The 22,252-nt window shown below is 37.3% G+C and overlaps 1 long non-coding RNA gene across 1 annotated transcript in view; it reads left to right on the plus strand.

Moving 5' to 3' along the window:
• The window catches only part of LOC121074515, a 65,598-nt gene extending 49,291 nt beyond the window's left edge, over positions 1-16,307 (plus strand). The window contains exon 3 of the long non-coding RNA XR_005822396.1: positions 12,895-16,307. This is a non-coding gene — a long non-coding RNA (uncharacterized LOC121074515). The remainder of the gene's footprint in view (positions 1-12,894) is intronic.
• The last annotated feature ends 5,945 nt before the right edge of the window (positions 16,308-22,252 follow it).

Consider the following 22,252-nt stretch of genomic DNA (forward strand, 5'->3'; position numbering starts at 1 on the left):
GCAAGGTATGCCCTTGGCTTGGGAAAGAAACTTAGCAGGAGAATACACATCTACTTAGCCTCTAAGGCTGAAATTTTATGCTGCTTTCTGTGAATTTTGTTTTTGAATTTGAAATGTAGATTTCACTTACGTTTACCTTGAGTTCAGTTGTCAATTGAACATATTGATACAAGCATTAAAACTATTGTTACAGAGTCAGTTTGGGGTCCTTTCTTACAGTAACTTGAAAATATCCTAGTTATTTGTCTAGTAGTACTGATGTATTTTCAATTTTTATGAAGCTGTAGTGAGCCCAGCAATACCAATGAAATCGATTTATTTTATTTTTATTAACGTTATGGCTGTTCAGATTTATTCAGATAGAATGTCCACTTGCTTTCTGGCCAAATGTTTTCTAAAACAAAAAAGTGCACTATTTTTAGATTTTTTTTACTGTTTGCAAACTGGCTTGAATCTTAACACCTGTTTAGAACATTTGCACTCCTGCTTGTGTGTACAATGGTTTCCTGACTCATTCCTTGTGTTAGTATCTAAAGCCTTGACTGTGAATCAGGTAAGACTTGGGAAAAATGACATGTTCACAGCACCATTTACAGTTGCATAAAATTCTTGTGATGGTTGAGTCATGCTTGCACAGATTATCAGTAAGGGAAAAACTAGAGAACGATTTTAACTTTTTACATTTATTTTCTAACCAGAGGAAATAAGGTGCTAGCATAATTAGATAAGCATTTCACCTGTAGTTAACATGATAAACACAGATACCAACTAAATTCGGGGTTGGAATTTTATGCAATATGCTAGCAAGGGGAAGTGTGCCTACAGGGATATTTCTGTTACCCATTCCTAATGGGGCTTCGCTTAGATAAAGCAACTGATGTCATCTTCATAGAATGCCTTCTGGCTAGAACTAGCAATAAAAATACACAATAAATTTAATGTGGCTTGGCTGTCCTCTGACCAGTAAGTTATTCTGCCAGTTGGCTATAGGCAGGGGTGAAGAGTACATTGAGCTTCTTCAGTCTTGCTCTTAAGCCTTTTATTCCCTTAACATTATGCAGAACTTGGCATAAGTTAGTCTGCAGATGACTCGCTGAACCTATGAAAATGCAGAACTGAGTGATAATGGTAAAAGCATAGGCACCACTAGTAACGTAAGCAGTCTTGCACTAAATTTAAGAATGTATTCCTAAACACATTTTCAGCATTGATAATGCATTAATATTGAAGATATGATTATCTACTACACAAGATTTTCCTTTTTAAAAGTGTTGTGTTTAAGTGATTTCTAGGCAAGGACAGTACTGGTAGGCTGATGATAGTGTTATGGAGAATCCTATTATGAAGCAAGTTTGTTTTGTGGTTCGCTATAGCACTTTAATGTGTAATATTATTTTTAAATGCAATATTTCCTTACAGCTTATATGCTTGGGTGAAGCAAATTACTAGAAAATTTCATCTTTACAGCAATCTCTGGCAATAAATTCTTTAGATTCCAACTATCAGCATCTAATAAGTAAATTGCAAATCAAATTTGAATGAAGCAGACAGACATGGGTCACTCATGCAATCCAAAAATCCCTCTGTAAGACCAGCATCAGAACCAATGAGTCTGCTATTTCATACAGTGTTAGTTTCCTTTAAATAGAAATGAAATAATTTCTGATTTATGCTGGTAATTTCTTGAGCAGTTTTGTACCCATTTGCTTACCTGGCTTACAAGAGGTGTGTTTTTCCTCTGGGCCAAATGTTTTACTCCCTATAAAACAAAGGTTATGGCACTAACACAAGCTGTTTTCTTGAGACCAAATTCTACCCACAGTTTCTTGAATGTAAATCACTGGCACTACACATGGGTAAGTGGAAAACTGAATTTACCCTTGAGTGCTCAGTTTAGTTTAAATTATTTTGCAGCTTCCCTGCTGATGGCTAAGAAACCATCCAACCCCAGTAGTACAGCTACCTTGTATACTGTATTCCCTCCACAAATGTAATGTAAGGGTTGTTTATAAGTATACATGCTTTAGTTTCAAATTGCTGTTGACATTCACTGTTTTATATGTTACAGGTACCTTGAAAGCAATATCTGAAAGCTCATAATTAACCAATCCTTTTGTTCAGAGAATGCGAAGTGGGATAAATTTTCAGATAACAAGATACTGTATCTGAGTTGTTTTCTGCAATTTTTCACACAAATGTGACTGGTTTATGGCAGAGCTATACTAGTTAACATTTCTGCTTATCATCATTATTGCCAATGTATTAAATGTCTTGTGCTTCAGATCCAATCCTGTCTTGCTCTGAGTGCAAATAATTCAACTCCCCACTGTAAATCCTTTCTAATTAGGTTATTTTTGTCTTTTAATCTCTTACTCTGAGAGCCATTAATGATTTTGAACTGGGACATGTATAATTTGTAATAATTTAGCTTATCTGGCTTTAAAAGACCATTTGTTTTCCTTTTAATCTTTAACAACCCTGTTTAGATTTAAGACTGTGCAGTGAATGCCAAAGGTAAAGACAATTTTGGTTACATTATGCAATTCTTAAAATGGTGTAGAGGCCTCCAGCTGTAAAGCTGATTATACCACCCATAAATGAATTCCAAAAAGACAATCCCATACTAAAAGAAAGAGCCTAGAGGGAATAGATGATAATGGTATGGTATGTTCGTTTGTTCATTAATTACTATGCTGCTGTACCAAATACCAAACTTTTTATTATCTTGCATATTTGAACTGCTAGCTTCATCTCGATTGTCAGTGATGAAACGTCTCAGACTGAGAATTTGTTGAATCTAAGCTTTCAGAGATCACTGTCAACGGCAGCATAAACTAAACAATTTGCTCATAATTTACCTGGTTTGATTAACTATGCATAAATTTGTTTTAGTAGAAAACAATAGTGAAGTCCTTCAATTGCATATAAGAATATGATTGGTACATCAGACAGTAACTGGCAGTCTTAGTAGAAAGGCCAAGGATTTAATTAATTCTCAAGATCCTTTCACATCAGGTTGTTAGATGTGGAATTCCTCTACAATGTGGAAAATACATACAGCAGTCAAATAGGGCTAAAAGTCCTTGTACGTCTGTCAGGTATTTTAAAATGCTTTGTAGAATGTTTCTATTTATTGTCAAGCCATAGATTTAAATGAAAAACTACGTCCTTTGAAACTTTCTGGAAACAGTTTTCAGTGAAGAAAATGAGTCCTTCTTTAGAGTTTATTTTACTCAGTAACCTCTGGAAAAAAAAAACTGGGGAATTATTACTTTTTGTATCATCTCTTCCTATGCATCTAAAAACTTTTCACTGCCAACACTTGCTAATTATTTATTTCTGCTGCTAGTTGGAATCAGGTATTAACTCTCCTACAGGAACTTGGAACATGTTATGTGTTGCAGTATTGCGGGTCTATATCTGGGATCTTACCAGACTGGGTTTTGGTTAATCAATCTTTTATGGTAAGATAGGGTTATTTAAAGAAGTTGGAAAAATAATCTTCAATATGGATGATTCTTTACTAAAATGAGTTTTAGAAATATTTTCATAGCAATGTCAAAATCAGCCAACTAAATGATTGTTGATTAAAGATTTGGTTATATTTAAATGGAGTTTGGGTTATTCTGCTGTTAAATACAAAAAGAGAAAAATCAGATTTTTTTTGTTTTAGTCTTCCAACCACTTCTGCTCTATACGGCAGAGAATTTACATACACATGAAACTTTGAGAGCTACTAAGGGTGCCAGTTTACATAAAACAGCACTTAAACATATGTTCAATCCCAATAAAGTTCAAGTCCAGCATGTGCTGAGAGCACATTGTTTTGAGGAGAATGAGCTGTTTTCTGTTGTATTTGCCCATGACTTCTTGGAAAGGATAACTTTACACACCAGTCCAGTAGAAATGGTAAATCCAGAGCACCTTGATTACTTTTGATGTTATTTTTCTTAATGACCTATTTATGTTCATACGTGGAGAATTCCATTGATTTCTGAACATTGTAGTCATCACTGGTAGTCATCACTGGAAATGTGAGATGAGTAGATAATACCTTGCAAATAGGTGAATGCAGGTTTAGATATTTACACTGTGTGTAAAACCAGATTTAACTGTAAAGGGAAACAACTTTTTTCTTTTTTAAAAAAAGGGGGGGGGGGTGGGAAATTACCTATTACAAGTCTGCCAAGTGTGGACCTGGCTTAAATTCAAGATGCTGTTAATTTCATAAATGGCTTTGAGATATGGTGAGTTTGAACAGTGCATGGAACGTGACTGCTAGAAGCGCCATAATGGGGCCCTGGGGATGAGGGTGACAGAAATCCTTGGGCTGCAGGGCAGTGTGGAGCCTCCCTAATGATCAGCTCTGTCCTGGAGCCCCCAGTGAGGTGGGCCAGGCTGGGGATGGTGACAGGGGACGGCCACAGCCCAGCCATCCCCAGGTACTGCCATAGGCCCTAGGCCTTGCAGTGTCTGGTCAGGCCCAGCTCAGAGCAGGGGCCCTAACAAAAAGGCCTCTCCAGAGCCAAGGGGCTGCAGGTGCATGGGGGACCTGGATGAGGCACATTCCTGGTCTTTTTCTGTTTAGCTGTTTACAGAAAGTCTTCTCCAAGGTTATGCCAGTGTGCTGTGTTGGAGCACACCCTGATCACTCTGGTTGTTTCCTGTCCAATAAAATAATCTCAGGTGTCTACTGACTCCTTCCCAATTAGCATGCACAGCATAATGATCTGTCTGACTACAAGCCATTTCCATGCAAAACTGGAGAGCTGGAAACTGTGTTAAAGTGACTTTCTGTGCTGGGAAAGGCTTGGAGAAAATGTTTGTAGGAGAACAAGTGGATCTTTTACTTGTTACTGTTTGCAAGTATAACCACAAAAGAGAAATTATCCCTAACCTTAAATCCATGTTCTTACAGTCTTCCACTGGATAGCAAAACTGTAAGCTATTGTGCCAATAAATTCCTTCGATTTCCATGACTTTGGAATAGAAAAGTGGGAGAAGTTGAAACAGAAGTGAGAAAGTTGTCTTGTCAACAGAGGAGCCTGATGATTCCAGCTCATTATGGTAAGGAGATGGAACACGTGGGCACAAGGCTAGCTGTATATCCCAGCATTGGAGATCTGCTACGAACTTGGAGGAAGACAGGTTATGTTCTTCATGCTTGACAGTCCAGAGAAATTGAGCTGTGTTTGTGGCATCAATGGGTTTTTAGTCCTTCCAGCACTCTTGCATGCACCAGCAGGGCACAATGCTTCCTCTGCCACCACAGGCAATACCTTCTCCTTCTAAGAGGATAATGTCCTCATAAATGGTAGCCTTTACCCTACTTGAAATCTGAGAAGAGGCTTAACTACTGCCTTCTGTTCTCAGTAACTTAACAAAGAAATCAACTCTGGTTCTGAAAATCTCCTTCTCATGCATGTTAAAATCCTCTGGTTTAATGATGATCTTTGGTCAGAGTTTAGCGTCTAAATTTGGTGAAAATAAGCACAAAGGCCTTTCTTTAAAATAGGAAGAAAGGTGGCTTAAAAAGTAGACCTTAATATTCTAGAGTCCTTTTTTATTAACTTCACATTTGAGGAAAAAAAACTCTTATTACTTACGTCAGGATCTTTTGTTCACTTGATGAATTTTTCAAGGTATTAAAAATAATTTGTGTAATGTGATGACTATTAAGCTACTAGGTGAGGGTGGGAGTAGAATATAATTTCAATTAATATCCCATCTGAAATAAAAAGAACTGTTCCTAAAGATTTAAAAAAAAAAAAAAACTCCACTTCTTCAGTGAAGAACCTCATCTTTGCTGGAAGCTAAGCCATGTGACATGACAAGAACAGCTCCATAGAAGAAGGGAGTAGGAAGTGTATTCAAACTGGTCTTTTTATTTACTACTTCGAAGAATGAACCTCAGTGAAGCTACCAGATGGCCATGCTCCTCATATACATGCACATCTATCTATCTGTAGGTATCCTCCCCATCTTTGTACTTCTGCGGGTGTTATGATTACAGACCAAGCAAAGATTAAACCTCAGAGCACAGCCACACAGTGGCTCTAAGCAAGTTTACTTTGGAATTGTTAAATGTGTGAAGTAATCTTCAATATATGCAAATTAAAAGCTTCTGGGAGTACTGTGCATGCAATGAAAAGAAAATATAGCCTTCTGCAGATGGAAAAAGCAAGCTTATTAGGTATTAATAACTGTCTTAGTCCTAGGGAAATAAGAGAAATGGTGCATCTAATTCTTACTATAGCAAAATGTAATTAACAGGAAGGTCAGAGGGTAAGGACATAGTATGCAATTAAGTCGTCTTCAATCTTGCACTACACAGGTAAACACAATACAAGTTTAATAATGAACAAATCCTCTGGTACCTAGCACATATTTTTAGAACTCTCATCTACATGAACTCTGTGGGGATCTTATTTCTTGCTATAGCACGTTTTGTACTTCTGTATGGGAGATGTAGGAAGACTCTCTGAAGACATTTTCTTCACATCATGCTTTAGGTTTTCTCTGACTCCCCCTACCACTGAAGCATTACCGTAGTTCATTTTTCTGCATGTTACTTGAGATTTAGTGCTAATGCAGATAAGGCAAAGCTGTAACAAGGTTGCTGCAAACATGTGAAAGCTGTGCTTTGAAGTGATAGTGTAATGAATACCTATGTTAGTTACTGCTGGATATATTCTTTGCCTTTGGATGTCAAGTTATTTTAGTAGGTAATGTTTTCTTTTTCACCTCAGTCTAGGGCACTTGATTGAAGATACAGTATTCATTACATGACTGTTCATAAACATATATAGAGAACATACTTCTAGTCTGGATTCAGTGCTGATCCTGCTCTGAGCAGGAGGTTGGAGTAGATGACCTCCCAAGGTCACTTTCAACCTGAATTAGTCTATAAACCTAAGAATGTATGCAGATATCTGTTTTGGTTTTATAGTTCTCTTAAGAAAACAAAATATTTCAGCTAAATATTGGATTTCACCTGTAGTATGTTAAAGTTCTCAGAAGTGCTCTGATTTCTATTCATGCCCTTCTGCCACCACTTTACTTTTCTTCTCTCGTTTTCTGTCAAGAGCCTCCAGACTTGCCCTTGGTTTCTGCCCTATAGCAAATCTAACTAACAAAGACCCACTTCCCTTTTTGCTTTTGCTTTCCAAACTCTCTTCTCCATGACTCTGAGCCCACGGAGTAATGTTTAAAACGTTACAAGCCATAACACAGAGAAATAGGATGCAGTTTTACACAACTAACAGCAGTGGAAGGGACTTGTTAGGCAGCATCAGCTAAGATTTATTCTAAGGGGGATATCTACACTCAGAAACCTCACGAAAACATATCAAAAGGGGCAAATTCATACACTAAATCATCCACTAACCCTTCATGTCAGACCTCCCAACCCTATACCACAGATAACTGTGAATGACAAGCTAACACTTAATCTGAAAACTGTTTAGTCACTGTCAGAACAAGTGCAAAATTGATCTGCTTTATTGTTGTCTTTTTTTAATCTGTGGAGTTGATTCTATGAATATTACAGGATTTTTTTCTATAGGCAGATTCCTTGTGACAAGAATGAAGACCGAAGTGAAGGGTGAACGCCCTTGTCCCAAACAATCTGTGAAAATCCAAACTGAGCTTGCTGAAAAGAGGGAAGGGGAAGACGAAACAAAAAGGGGTGGGGGGGGAGGGTGAAGGAAAATGAGAAGTAGAGAAGGAGATGATATCGACTAATTAGGAAATAGAAGCCGAGAAAATAGTTTTGCCAGGATATCCTCCATGTTTCTTGAGCTTTTGTTCTGTAACTGTTGTAAAACAGCAAGCAATCATTTAAAAAATTGGGGGAATTTCTGTTCCATCTAAAATCCTCCTAAGGAAGGAATAAAAGCCTCTGCAGAAACAGTTTTGGTCCTGAATAAGATAAAAACCAAGACTCAAGAAGAAAGTAATTTTTGTCTCCTTAGGGAAAGACAAGTCTGAAATTCAGGTAGTAGGTCCTTTTCAGCCAGATGTGTGAGATGCGGAGCAACAGAAGTGTGTGTGTGTGTGTGAGATACCAGCTTGCTCCCCCACCTCCCTCTTTAAAAAAAAAAAAAAAAAAGCTTGGATATTAACTGAATTTCATGCACTCAGCTGCTTTAAATTTTTTTTTACCCCTCAGACAGTCATACCTTTTATTGCATTGAAGCAAGGAGAAATAAAAAAAACAACATACTAACCAGTAAGGAGAAGTGCAGGGGTGTCTGGACAAGGATGTGTTGTTTGCTGGTTGAGAAAAAGGGCATGTCTACCATGTGCAACAAGGTTACTTCTGCTGCAACCTGCTTTTGCAGCCTTGCACCTGCCTGTGCTCTCTTAGCTTTTATGGGGGCCCTCGCATTCTGTATAGTCAATAAACAAATGGGGCTATTGCTGCAAGCTCCCTCCCGGCTTGTGAAAGTTGCACCGTGCCCGTGACTCCTCCTGAAATGAAGAATGGGTGATGAGGCTGCAAGGGTTTCAGAAGGTGCATAACAACTCAAAGAATACGGCCCTAATTAGGCAACAGCTCGGTAAAAATGTTCCTTTCTTTCTCAGCTTTAAAACTCATTTACCCTTTTCATATGTGTCAAAACATGCCAGATATTATGAGCATGATCTCTTGAGATCAAGCTAATTCATGACTTGGTTAATCTCACAACTCTTTTTATTGAATGATTGTGGTATATTCTATATTCATTTTTGCTCACTCTCTCTGGTATAAGGTGAGGTTATGTTTGTTTCAGGCATATGACTATATTTTGTCTGACAGAAAATATGTGGTTAGTTTGAAATGTTATTCTGTGCTTCCCCCCTTTCTCCTAGAGAATAATAGGGAGGTAGATGAATGATCATACTGCAATGTTTGTATTGTCAGAGGAAAAATTGTAGATATTTTTGATTTACTGAACATACTGCATATTGTAAGGACAAAAAAAAAGCAAATGAATCAGAAGTAATTCACAAACAAAATCATAGTAAAATAATTGAGTTTGAACAACCCTAAGAAGGTAGTATGGATTCAGTATTTTCAGGTGTATATGAATGTTTCCTTAAACTTTTGGATTTGGTTGAGAGAAGGAGTTTCTTTAATGTTATAATGTCTACGTAGCTCCTTAGAACAAATGGTGATTTGGGAAATAATCTTACCGTACTCAGTAGTGCGTATACTGAGACTGATATTTACAGTTCATGAGACCTATATTAATTTAACAAAGGAGGCCTTGTCCACTCTTTTCCCCTTTGTGTTGGTGTTGGCAACTTAATATGATCACTAGGAGCAAACTGAAGCTCCTGCCTGTATGGCTTTTCTTGCATATCTCATTGCTAAAGAAAGATGGTGATAACGTGACTTTTTTTGCACACAAGCAAAGCTCAGTTTCAGCCGTCTTACTTACAAAACTTACACTGTTTAGGAAAAACATTATCTTCATTACGCTTCAGGCATCAGTCTGAGATATCTATACAGAAATGTACTGCACTCCTGATCTAAATGCGGAGTCGATAAATCCATTAGTAATAACTGATCATTTTCTTCTTATGGTGACTTCTTATAGTGACTATAGTTTGTGCCTGTTTGTTATATCAGGAAAAAGAAAAAAACAAAACACACAAGTGCTACTGACTTGGGTAGGAATTTTGCCTGAACAAAGATGACAGGCTGTAGCCCAAACGATATTCCTTTCAGTGCATATCTGCTTCATTTTATAAAGTTTCTGTATTTTGATAGCACATATGGGAATGACTTAAATTTGGATTTTGAATTGCTTCCTTTGGAGACAAAGCTGCTGTGGTGATGTTGGGCTGTTATGCATTTGTTAGGGTTGTGTTTTGTTGCCTACCTGAATGACTTTGAAGGTGCTAGTGCTATCTGGAGTCCAGACAGCAATAGAGAGGAGGAAAAGTAACTGCTGCATTCGTAGAAAGTTTTTCTTTACATGAGTGCATCCATTCACAACAGCCACCCTCCACCCTGACACAGGACAAAGGTCTCACTAATGCAGCTCCTATCCAATATACTGTAGGCTTTGGGCATGCTACACAACTGCAGGTTGGCAGGGGCATGACACTATTAACCAAAGCTGTCTCTCAAATCTCAACTGACCTTAATACCAAAGCGGAACTTGCCAGAGAGTCTTTATCCCTTCAGGCATTGATCAGTTTTTTAAATGGATGGGAATGTAGGGTTTCAGGCTTCTCACAATTTAAAATTCTGTATGTATAATGTATAATTCTGTATTACTAGTATGTAGAAATTGAAGAGAACGTACAGAATGATAGGAAGGGACTTCAGTCTCAGGTATTAAATGTGAGCTTTCAATGTCTATATTTTAAGTGGTGAACGTATGTTATGTATATGTATAGGTGTTTCTGGTATATCAAACTCTGGTTTATGCAAATCTTGGCAAAAGATATTAAAAATAGCTGTTCAAAAATACAAAATAGCTGAAGCAGGTATTTGCTTTACCATTCACCACCTACTGGTATAGTGCTAAACTGACTGAGATATCAGAGTTGAGAATAAAGAAAAAAAAAGGGGAAATAAAACCATTCCCAAAACATAGGTATCAAGTGACTAGTTAAACGGCAATTCTAAATTCTAAGGAATCAAGTTCTAAGGAATTAATAATGGTAATTTTGATGGGTTGGGGCTGCATTGCATTTTCTGCTCATAAAACATATAGTGGATACCTACTGTTTTAAATATGTAAAACTTAAATAGAGAGGAGTCATATTTTAATGGACATGTTTGTACATTTTATTACAAACCATGTCACTAACTACTGAATAACAGTGTAAAATAGTCTTGGAACAGTAAAATATCAATTAAAGTTAGGTCTTTCAAAAGCTACCACAATATGAGTAAATAGGGTATGACACTGTCTGAAAAATTATGGTGGAGAAAACAAAACCACTGTCACAACTGGACCACGTCAGTTACTTGGGGCTGAAGTTTGAGATATGATTCCTTACTACAGTGTACTACAGTGTAATTGCTGGAGGAGCCCAAGCTCCAAGAAGGGCTTCCGCTTCTTGGGGGATACCCCAACATACCCTTGTGCAAGTTGGCCATTCTGCATGCGATGCAGCCCTTGTTCAAGGGCTGTGGATGCTTGAGACATGTAAATGAAGTTCACATACATCAAACCCAACTGTAGGACTACATAGGTTATGCTGCAGAAAGAAAAGAGGAAAAAAAAAAGCCTATCCCTTTTGGAGGGCCTAGGGGTCTATAGCCCCAAGTCAGCGTTGTGGTTGCCTGGTTTCTCACTCTTTCCACCTTTACTGCATTAATGTAATACAACATTGTGCTGACACTGTCACAGGATTTCATTTTAAAAAAAAAAGCCTACCATGCTATGAGATCTGTGAGAAGGCTCTTCATCAGAGAATTCCATGGGCCAGGGTTATCTGATAACTTATTTTGTTAATATTAAAATGAAAGACAGCGATGAACTGAGTCTGTTATTTAGATTCTCCCATGCAGTATATATATGTCATACAAATCCTACATTTCCTTTTTTGGTTACCATTTTGTTTGTTGCATTTTCTTAAAAAAAAAAAAAAAAAAAGAAACATTCTTTCTTAGCACTTAGCAAATTTTACAACAAAACTATGAAAACTTTTTTATTTATGTGGCATTGTTCCTTTCAAAGACCTTATAGTGAACCTTTTCCCCTGCTTTGTAATTGAAAGGGTGATAAGGGCACAGTCACCTTTTGTTGTCATACCTGCTGACACCAACTTGAAAAGGATCCTTTTAGTGGTTGTTTAAAGACTACTTATCTTCCTTTCTTCAGAGGACTGCATGCCACAAAAGCAAGGCAAACCTGATATCCCCATCAAAGGGATTTATAATCCATGATGGAATTTAATCTGTTAGATGACTCCAGGTAGTCCATTAAATCTAGACTCCTCAGCTATGCCTAGATGAAGGGTGAAGAGGAGGAATGTTTTCATAATCATGTCTGCCTTTTGCATCCTGATTAACAGTAGAGACATACAGATATGTGTACATGGTAGGCACATCATGTCTGCACAACAGAATCACTAGGACACTGGAACATGTTGTGGTGCATGGCTGTCAGCCAGCCCTGTCATGATCTGTGTTTCTGCTGTGCATGCTGAACCTCTTTAAATAATCACATAGCTGGACGTATAGACATATATATCTTCCTAGCTGCTAATGCCTGTTCTTTAGATAATGTAACTGAAACCTTGTGACAGGAGCTGGTATGGAAAGCCACCCAAGGGTTTAGGAAGAGAGGGATGTAAGGAGTATGCAATGACACCTTTGAACTGGTAAGAGATACCTTCTTCATCTTGGGGAGGTAGGAGAGAATAGTTAGCAGGAAGACTGGAGACTGAGAGCTGAGGTGGGAGCAGTGCATTGAAAAATGTCATTATAGGAGGAAGTGTAGAGGGGTAATTAGGTGAGTTTGCCCCTGCTCTGTACTGTAGTGCTGAATACAGTGCTTAATCTCAGCCGTGCAAAGGTTAAGAGATGCAGGTCTAAATGGTTGTCCAAGGGCTATGCAATTAGCTTTCATACTGAGCAAAGCCAAAGCCGGAGAGCTTGCACCTGTGGATTGTTGTTGGAAAAAACACTCTTGACTGAGCATAGTCTAAAGTGAGATTTTTTCTGCAAAGCACAGAAAGGCTGTGTGCTGAATACAAGAGGATCAACACAGCTGGTTGCTAGCATCTTGATTAGGGATGGATGAACTGGTTTGGATAAAAAAAACTGGCCTGACTGTGCACAGAACTCCAGCTGAGCCTGAATTTGGAAGGGGCAAAACAATACAAAACTTATATTGTTATTTTCACACTTACACATTAATGTTTTTCTGTACATCCTGGTTGCAGGAAAACAGCTAGAAGACAATGCAAGAATGGCACATTTCCTGCCTTGCTGGAAAGAAAGGAAGTCTCTTGATCTCTCTTCTTGTCACTAGACATGTTTCAGAGGAAAAGAGAAATTTCCTGTGAACCAGCCACAGAGTATCTGCACATTTCCCAATCTCTATTTCAGACTATTCAACCTGTAGCAGTTGAGAGAAAACTGTTAGTAACATTCCTATCTCTGAACAACTTTTTTGAAGTGTTTTTGAAATTTTTGCAGAGGAGGTTAGTTTGGAGCACTGAAAATTGCCATGTGTGTAAGTGTCAGTGCTCTGTTTTCATGTTTGGATGCCTGCATAAGCTTGGTAGTGTGGCCACTTTGTCACAGCCAAAGGGAGGTGGTACTCTTGCTCAGTCATATAGATGACATGTTGGCAGTGCTTAGCATTATGACTTTGTGGGAGCATTGTGGAAATATTTGGATTCTGATATAAAGTGAGTATCCCCCTGGCAGTTGTGTTGGAACATGCACTTTATTTTTTTGAAAATACACTTCAGCATTTTGCACACTAAGATGTAGCTTTGTCCAAGTGGTCTCTTAATGTGCAGTTATAAATAAATTACTGTTTGTTTTTCTTGTTGAATATACTCACATAGGCCTTTTTCAGAGTCTTCTTTAATTTCATGAAGATAGAACATAGAAAATTATGTTCTGTGGCCACTAATTTAAATCATGGCTAATCTTTGGAGAGCTATTTTACAGCGAAATATGCTATTTAATATACATAATAGTTTTTTTCTCTCTATAATTGCACAGAAGGGATTGTTTCCAATAAATTAAAATTTCTTTGACACCAATTATTTTTGCAATATGAAGATGTAGTATTTTACCTTCATTTCATTTTCTCTAAATTAATCTGATGATGATTAGATTTAAATAATAAAAATAATGAGGTATGTTTTCTTCTGTAAATTACTTCTTTGTCATGCGTGCTTCCCTTTGTATTGAACTTGGTGACTTATTTGCTTTTAGGAGTTCTGAAATATTCTGACACTAATTACATTTTGAAATATAACCTTCCAACTATGTTGCTTCTGTTTTTTACTCATTTCAGATTGGTTTAGAAGCATTGGCTTGTTATTTTATTGCTGAATATTGAAGCTGAGAGCCATATTACATATATCAGTGTGCTTTCTTTTCCATCTTTAGCTATGTTAATTAAATTCTGTATCCTCTATATTGCTCATGATTTGTGATGTCTGTTGCCAAATCCCAGGCTCTGCAATGTGAAATCTATTCAATATAAATATTTTATTTGTCCAACTGTTTTTGAAACTAGTTCAGCCATAGTCTCTAGTATTTTCTTTTTGTTGTGTACTAATTGGCCATTGCAGTGTATAACAAAAACAAAGGAAAATGTTCTGACATGTTCCATGCAAAAATAATAGATTAAGATAATATTTTCTCCTGCTGCTAGGAAAAAAATGCAAAGATCTGTCATTAAAGTTGCTGGTCTAAATGTGACAAAAAGGTAGTGAATTATCAATTTAATCATAGCAGGTGAGTCCAGTGCTCTATCTGGCTGAACACTGGACATGAGACAGACCCCAGTACCAAGAATGTAAGAGGAAGTTACAAATAACTTTGTGTTCATCAGTGATATATTTGATCTTTAGGGGAAAATATTAATGTGTTGCAGGTGGCACTTGCCTTATGTCTTAAAGCTATAAACACACAAAGATGATCACAGTGGGTCAGACCAAAGATCTATCTGATGCTGTATTCTGACTCCTACAAAATCTGCACATGAATGTTTAGGAAGGAGTAAAACTAGAGTAAGCATATAGGATGCTTCCCTTCTACGTTTTTACCATTATCTGACTGTTTTCATCTCAGGGAATTTTATATACTGAGCCTGACTTCCCTTTGCTTAGGTTATCCAAGACCTAACAAGGTCTTAGAAGATATCTTCTATTATTCTGGCTCCACTTGAGCCAGGTAAGATTCTGCATCCCACAGCATCATGGGTGTCCCAGATAGAGAATCAGTTCCTTTTTGTGTGTGGAGCCTGTCTCCTGCTATCTTAATTTAATGTCCCCTAGTTCTGCTACTGTAGAAGAGAAATTAAGCAGGTCATTCCTAACTGCATTTTTCATACCAGTTATGATTTTGTAATTTTCTCATTTCTTCCCTCAGTTGCTTCTTTTGTATGTCAGATATTGTTAGCTTTGTTGATTCTTGTACAAAAGCTGCCCTACACCTTTGGTTTCCTTCTCATTTTCTCTGTGCATATTTTATGCTACTCTATTCCTTCTGAGATTAAGAAATAAACAACATTTAAGATACGGGTCTACCATGGATTTATATAATGCCATAATGAAGTTTTCCAATTTATTCTCTATTAATTTTTCAATAGTTTCTAACATATGCTTAGTCCTTTTCAACTACTACTGACTACTGAGCGACCATATTCATGGAACTGTAGATCATAATCCAAAGATCATGCTCTGAAGCTGTAATGCTCAGTTCAGCAGCCATGACTTTAAAAGTGGAATTGAGATTGTTTCTTCCATCTGACTAACTGTATTTTTACCTATATTGAACATCTGACATTTTATTACTCAGGTTCTTAATTTCATAAGATCTTTCTGCAATTTTTCATGACTCTTGTCCTTCCTACTTTAATAACTCAGTGTTGTCAGCAAACTGCCAGCTCACCCCTTTTGTGAGGTTATATTTATGACTATATAGACCAGCAGGGGTCCCAGTGATAATCTGCTGATTTTCTTTCACTGCTTGAGACCTGGTCATATTATACCTACCTTCTTTTCCCCATAATTTAGTGAATTATCTATCCTGTGTGTGTGTTTTTTTTCTCTTGAGTATGGTAGTGTAGTTCTTATAAAGCTTTTAGTGAAAGAATTTTTTGAAACCTTTGTGGAGGCCAAGTAGGTTATACCAAGCTGATGGTCTGTATCTAGTTTCTTGTTGAAATCCAACACCTAGAAGTCCAATAGATTTTCAAGGCTACACTTCCCCTTGAACAGCCACATTTTCTTTTTCCAATAGATCACACTTATCCTAGTTTTCATTCAATCTGTCTTTTATTAAGGTTTTTACAAACTGACCTGGAATAAGAATCAGACTTTGCATCTAACCCCTTAGGAATCCTTTCCTACCTTTATTTTATCATTTTATTTTATTTTAATGACACCACATTTTTTATTTTCAGATACCAGGTCAGTTTAGTCAGGAATTTATACATCATTGTTTGTCTCCTTCATCCCCGAGCTCCCTTGGAACTCCTGGGTGGGCACCATCTGGTCCTGTTGAGCTCCTACTCTTCATTTTGTCCATTTGTGTCAATATTTTTTTGACAATGATTTTAGTTTTGGAAGGATCCTCAGACTCCTCTGACAAGTCTTCTAGGCAGAAAGATTCCAGCATGGGAATCTCTCCAGTTCTTTCCGTAGTGAAAAATGGTGTTTAAAAAATAAAATAAAATCTCTCTGCTGTACTTGCATTTTCTCTGAGGGCACTTTTTATAGCCTTATCATTAATTGGCCATACAGGCTTTTTGTTGGCTTCTTGTGCCTAATATGTTAGAGGAAGTATTTATTAGTTTTTATTACATTTTTGTATTATTTGTCATTTGGATTTTTTTGTTGTTGGTGGTGGTATTTCCATGAGTAGGGCTCAGTGTCTTTGAAGGATGTCTTAGAATATCTCTAAATGCACTGTTTAAATATTTTGGCCTCTTCCTTCTCTTTTAGAAATGTTTGTTAAGAGGGTTGATCTTCAGAAAAATGTTTGCATTGTCATCATCTTTGGATATTTGTGAAGTCCAGTTTGTTTGTAATCTAGTTGCAATGATTATTCTGTTGACAAATTCTGAACGCAATGCTAAGTCTTTCATCAGATATATACAGTATCTTTTAACTGCTATTTTGTGTTGCTCTTTTTTCATGTGTAGTACAGCTAGTGAAAAATATCTAGAATTCTAATCAGCTGATTTCTTTTTTAATTTGAGTCTGTTTAAAAAAAAAAAAGCTTTAAATGGAAAGGGATATGGAAATTATTCAGCAAGTGAGACCCACAGAGATTTCTATGATTGTTATAAACATGAGGGATTCCAGATGGGGTCCCCCACAGGAGCTAACGTGTTGAAACCTGAACATTTTGCAGATTCTTTTAAAAACTCAGTAGAGCAAAAATGCCATTTCTCCTCTGTTGCTTACCCATCATACGTACATTAATAAATAATAAAAAGATAACAGATAAAATATAGAAAGAGGATAAATATTGTCAAAGTTATATTCCTGTCTTGTCATTACTGAAAAATTATCAAGCACATCTGACAGCTCCATATAATACCTTTTTTTTCCCTCTCAGATATGCAGTGTGTAATGAGGACATACTGTGGGCAGTCTTTCCCACTGTCTTACATTTTGAGGAATATTGTGAACTGGAATATTACATTACATTTTCTCTTGAAGAACTTGTTCAAGATTTCTCAGGAGTGCAAATTAAATTGTTTTGTGATTTTGATTCCAGAAGAGGGAATGGGGAAGGGATATAGGAAGAAGTCATGTGGAGTCCAGGTATGAGATGAGGCTGTGGAAGCAAAATTCTAGGAAGGCTCCTAGAGAAGAGGGTAGGGGGAAGAGGAGATGAACTGGGAGGAACGTGAAAGAAGATTGCCCCATCCCTTCTAGGAAAAGAGAGATGGAGAGCTGGCCCAAGGATTTTGAGAACAGCATCGTTAATGAGTAAAAGGAAGACAGTAGAAGACAGTAGCTGTGGCAACAGCACCCACTCCATGTATCTACTGCTGATGTGCTTCAGAAAAGCGTATGAGGAGTGAGATTGTTCAGAGTCCTTTAACTCTGAATCAGATTAGTGAGTCTTACCTGATTTGAATGGTGAAGTCTGAAAACCAGATGTTTTCTTCAATCTAGACATGAATGCTTCCACAATCACAGCCTGAAACTTGCTTAGTTTGTTCATTTACTTGGCTTGTTCTCTTACACAGAATAGAGGAAAGATACTTTACAAGCCTCTGAATAGCTAATTTACTCAATGAGAAATGAATTCATAAACTTTTACTGAGTAAATAATGGCATCAATTACTTATTTTGGATATGTTTATTATTGAGTACCCAAGTATGTCAAAATCCTGGCTTTGGGATGTAGATGAGAACTCACAGGTCTACACAGAAGCAAATTCACCTTGAAAAACAGACATCTCATATTTTGGCATTCAGTAAGTTATAAGTCCTATGTTGGAGACTGTCAATGGACACCATGCTTACTGCACAGCATGGAAAAAAACTAAAGATTATCTACAGAGTTCTCAGCTATGGAATAAGTAAATAAGTGGTGTGATGTTTGATTTTTGTACCTGTTATATTTTCTGTGTATGGTGGCTACCACCAGCATTATGAGTTCTGTGACTGGAGCTATAGAAGCTTTTTTTTTTTTTTAAGGCTTTATAGAAGCCTTAACTGTCCCTTAATTCCTACTAGAGCATCTTTTTGTTGCTCTGACAAAAAAAAAAGCTAAGCAGCATTAATATCTTACCTGGAAGTTAGCATTGAAATAGGTCTAAAAAGCATACATATTTGTTGGTTAAGGTCACAAAGGTCACAAATTTTCTGCTTTCTAATGTATCTGTGGCAAAGAGTCCTGGATCTCTCCATTGGCAATGCTACTATGAAGAAGCCTAGAGTTGACAGGGAAAAAAAGGGAGGGAAGAAACTGGGATACCAGAGCAAAACAGTTTAGTCTTCTTTCATGCACACACTAGCACAAATAAGAGAAGAGGATTAAATTTAATCTGCTTAGAAAGGGAGTCAAAATTTAAATAAGGTAAAACTCAGAGAGAAGGAAAAGAGAAGCAGGATCACTCTTAAGGCAGTTAGTCAGCAAAGTGCCCATTAGTTAACTGCTAACATGGCACAAGACACAACATTGTATTGATTTTACTTTATTGGTAAAGGGAAGCCTTATGTATGCGTGTAAACTGCATTTCTGCAGGTTAATCTTAGGGACATATTTCTACGACATAATTAATGGGAGCATCTGTGAACTATTTAAAATCAGAAGAAATACAGATATTTCATAGAGAGTAATTCTACTCCAGTCCTCTGCTATTCAAGAGATAAGAGCTGAAACGCAGCTTGGAGAGAGACCCAGGGGAATAACGTGCATTGGAACTTCATGTACAGAAGCAAGAATGAGTCCCATTTCAATGGAAAGTCCTCTTGCAAGGTTATGTTGAAGAATAAGGTCATTTCACAGTTATTCTAGTTAGCAGAACACGCCAGAAACTCCTGAAGAATATGAAGCATAAGAATTAATTAAAATACGAGGGAAAGGTGCTTCTGTCTTGAAGACAAATAGTGCAACTGGTGATGCTTATGCAGGGGCAGCAGTAGACAGGCTGTCAAATTTCTACTTGGAAAAATAGTTTTCTCTGCTTTTCTAACTTTCTTTATAAGAACCAACATAACTGCAAAAGTAGAATAGCACACAGTAGCATACACAGATGCCTGCCTATAATGCTGTGTTTGTGTACATTCAGGACACCTACATACCCTGTGCTAGTAATGTGGTGATTGTAGTTTAAGCGGGCATTAGGCACCCATTGGATTTATGCGTAGATAATGAGGAATTCAGAGAATTGGCAGCTCACAGAGATAACACTACAGTTCATCTGAAAAGGACTCTCATTGTGGCACTGCTGCTTGGCAAACAGCACTGCTTTGGTAGAGGAGGGGTGCTCATCTAAAGCTGGCCTCAGGTCTCTTGCTCTTATGTCTGGCAGAATTTCACATGCTTTTGGGATAACCTGCAACTATGAAAATCAAGTTCTGAGGCTTCAACTAATGACGTTGGCTCAGTGCTCAAATGTGATCTCCTGCCCAGTCTCCTGACAGGCTTCAGAGGAAGTTGCTCATCAAGTTTTTCCCAGCAAAAAGAAGGACATTTATGTTCATACTGACCTAAATTTTGGAGACACCAGAGGAGAGAGGTGGGAGGGAGAGCAAGTTCTTACGTACCTTCACATAGTATGTTGATTAGGATAGGCTACTCTGGCTAAGAAGCCACGATAGTCTTTTCTGGATTATCCCAGAAAAGTTGCCGTTCCTTTTTCATCTGAAGATTATACGTGAGATCACTGAATAATAATCTAAGTCTCCTCAAACTGAGATGTGAATGAAAATCACTGTGGTGATTAGAACGTGATTAGAAACAACTATTCCTAATCTGTTGCAAAGAGAGATAAAAGCTGGGAGAGTCTAGATTTCAACTGAAGAAAATACATGGTTTCGTCACACCTAGAAAATGGTATATAGATACAAGCTCTTAAAAATAGTTTGGGGCTCTAGCAGTACTTGTTCCAGCACTGATTTCAACTTCTCATATACTTGGCTGGAAATGAAGCGAATGAATGAGTTTTGATAATATTTAAAACAGTAATTCAAGTTTGCTACTATCATTTCAGGAAATAGGACAAACATATTTATGGCAAATAAGAAGCACTGTCAGGTTAAAGACGTACTTAATGTTGAGGAGGAATCATCCACGATTTTGTGGGAGCTCCTTTCTCCTAGAAAGCCCCTTCTCTCCTCTAAACAAGAAAGCCCAATCTCTATGGGTTTGAAATATTTATAAGTAATCCCCAGTTTATACAGTCTGAAACTGCTGTAGTGGTGTTCTACCACTGAGGTCATACATCACCTGTGAGCTTCTCAGAGATTTAATGTATTGATCCTTCTTTGTTCCATTTTCCCTTATATCCATATCTTTAGCACAATCACTAATTATTTATTTTAGTTAAAAAACACAAATCCCTCCAGTGATCATGCCAACAGTTCAGCACTAATGAGCAGCTCTCTTGTAACTAACCATTGTGTGCATTCAATACAAGAAAGCAAATCGGTTAAGGAAACAGCTACAAGCAATGTTCTGTTATAGAATAATATTGAGGAACAAAAAATGATCTTTGCAATTATTAAAAGGTTGACTATTATCTTGAAAAGTGAATCTTATTGAGTTATAATTGTTACACTGTGCTACTGTTATATTGTTAATGGGGCAGCAATGTTTTGTTCATGATGGCATAAGAGAAATAGTGGAGATCCATTAAGACTGTTTGCAAACAGTAACTTTCTGACCTGAATAAGAACAAAGAAAGCTTTTATTTATCCTAAAATGCAACTCAGGGTAACCTATAAATCCCACAGACTTTTTCATCGTCAGATACACCGTCATGTCTGAACTCTATAGAAAATGTTTAAGGTGTGAGTAGAAATTTGTAATTTTTCAAAAAGTTAATTAACTTGTCCAATAAATTATACTTTGTTTGTAGTTTGGTACCGCGTCTGAATCTCACACACACACACAAAAAAAAAAAAAGCTAATGTCAAAATGTTCCAAATCCTTTAGAGTATTTTGAATGTTAAGAGATGAACTAGGAAGATATACATTTTTGAAAAAATATTAACATTGGAAGTATTCACAAAACAAAATTTAACAGACTATAGAGGAGAGGCTCTGACAGCAAATAGTTTATGCTGCTTCACTGGAACTTAGGGTCTACACTAGAATCAAGACACCTTTATATCATGTGCTCTGATCACCTGCATATCCCTTAACTTTAACATTTCACCAAATTGTGAAACAAGCATTCTTGTGGTATAGATTCTTGGATGCCTACAGTAGCTTGAGCTGTTTGTCTTTTGCACAACTTACTGAATGTTCCTAGTAAAAACAGTTAATAGACTCTATCAGGTTCTGTTAAATTAATATTTTCTTAATTTAATTATAGTGTGATGTCATCTTGTTGAAGCTGTTGCTGTGGAATGACTGGAATTGAAGAGGAGTTATTGGTTACCTTAGGCAAAGAGGAATAATGTAGGTTTTCCTCCCAGCTCAGATCCAGCATCTGTTAGTAACTCAGATATAGACAATGGTATCTGAAATGGACATTGAAGTAGAAAAGCAGACTTGGATGTTTCTAGGCCGAGTGAGGAGAAAGAAATCTTTCTCTGTCTTTTCTCATGCTTCTAGTCCACTGAGGATTATTTAACCAAAACAGCTCCTCTGTTCTGTTCAGCTTCACATTAATAAATAACCCTGAAGCAAAAAGTATTGCAAAGAATGATGTCCCTTTGTTAAAGACAGTTCCTGCTGAGGAAACAGTCTGGCTCACTTCCTCTGGTAGCTTCTATAGACACATATTAATGGAAGCATTCCCTCATGTATGAATGGTGTGGAAGTGCAGCAGGGGAAGACAACAGCATTAACTCCCACCCTCCTCAACCCCTCACTCTGTGTGCTCACCCACCCCCAACTGACAGAAGACCTCTCAGGCAT

This window comes from Cygnus olor, chromosome 1, assembly GCF_009769625.2.
Source record: "Cygnus olor isolate bCygOlo1 chromosome 1, bCygOlo1.pri.v2, whole genome shotgun sequence".
Taxonomy (NCBI): Eukaryota; Metazoa; Chordata; class Aves; order Anseriformes; family Anatidae; genus Cygnus; species Cygnus olor.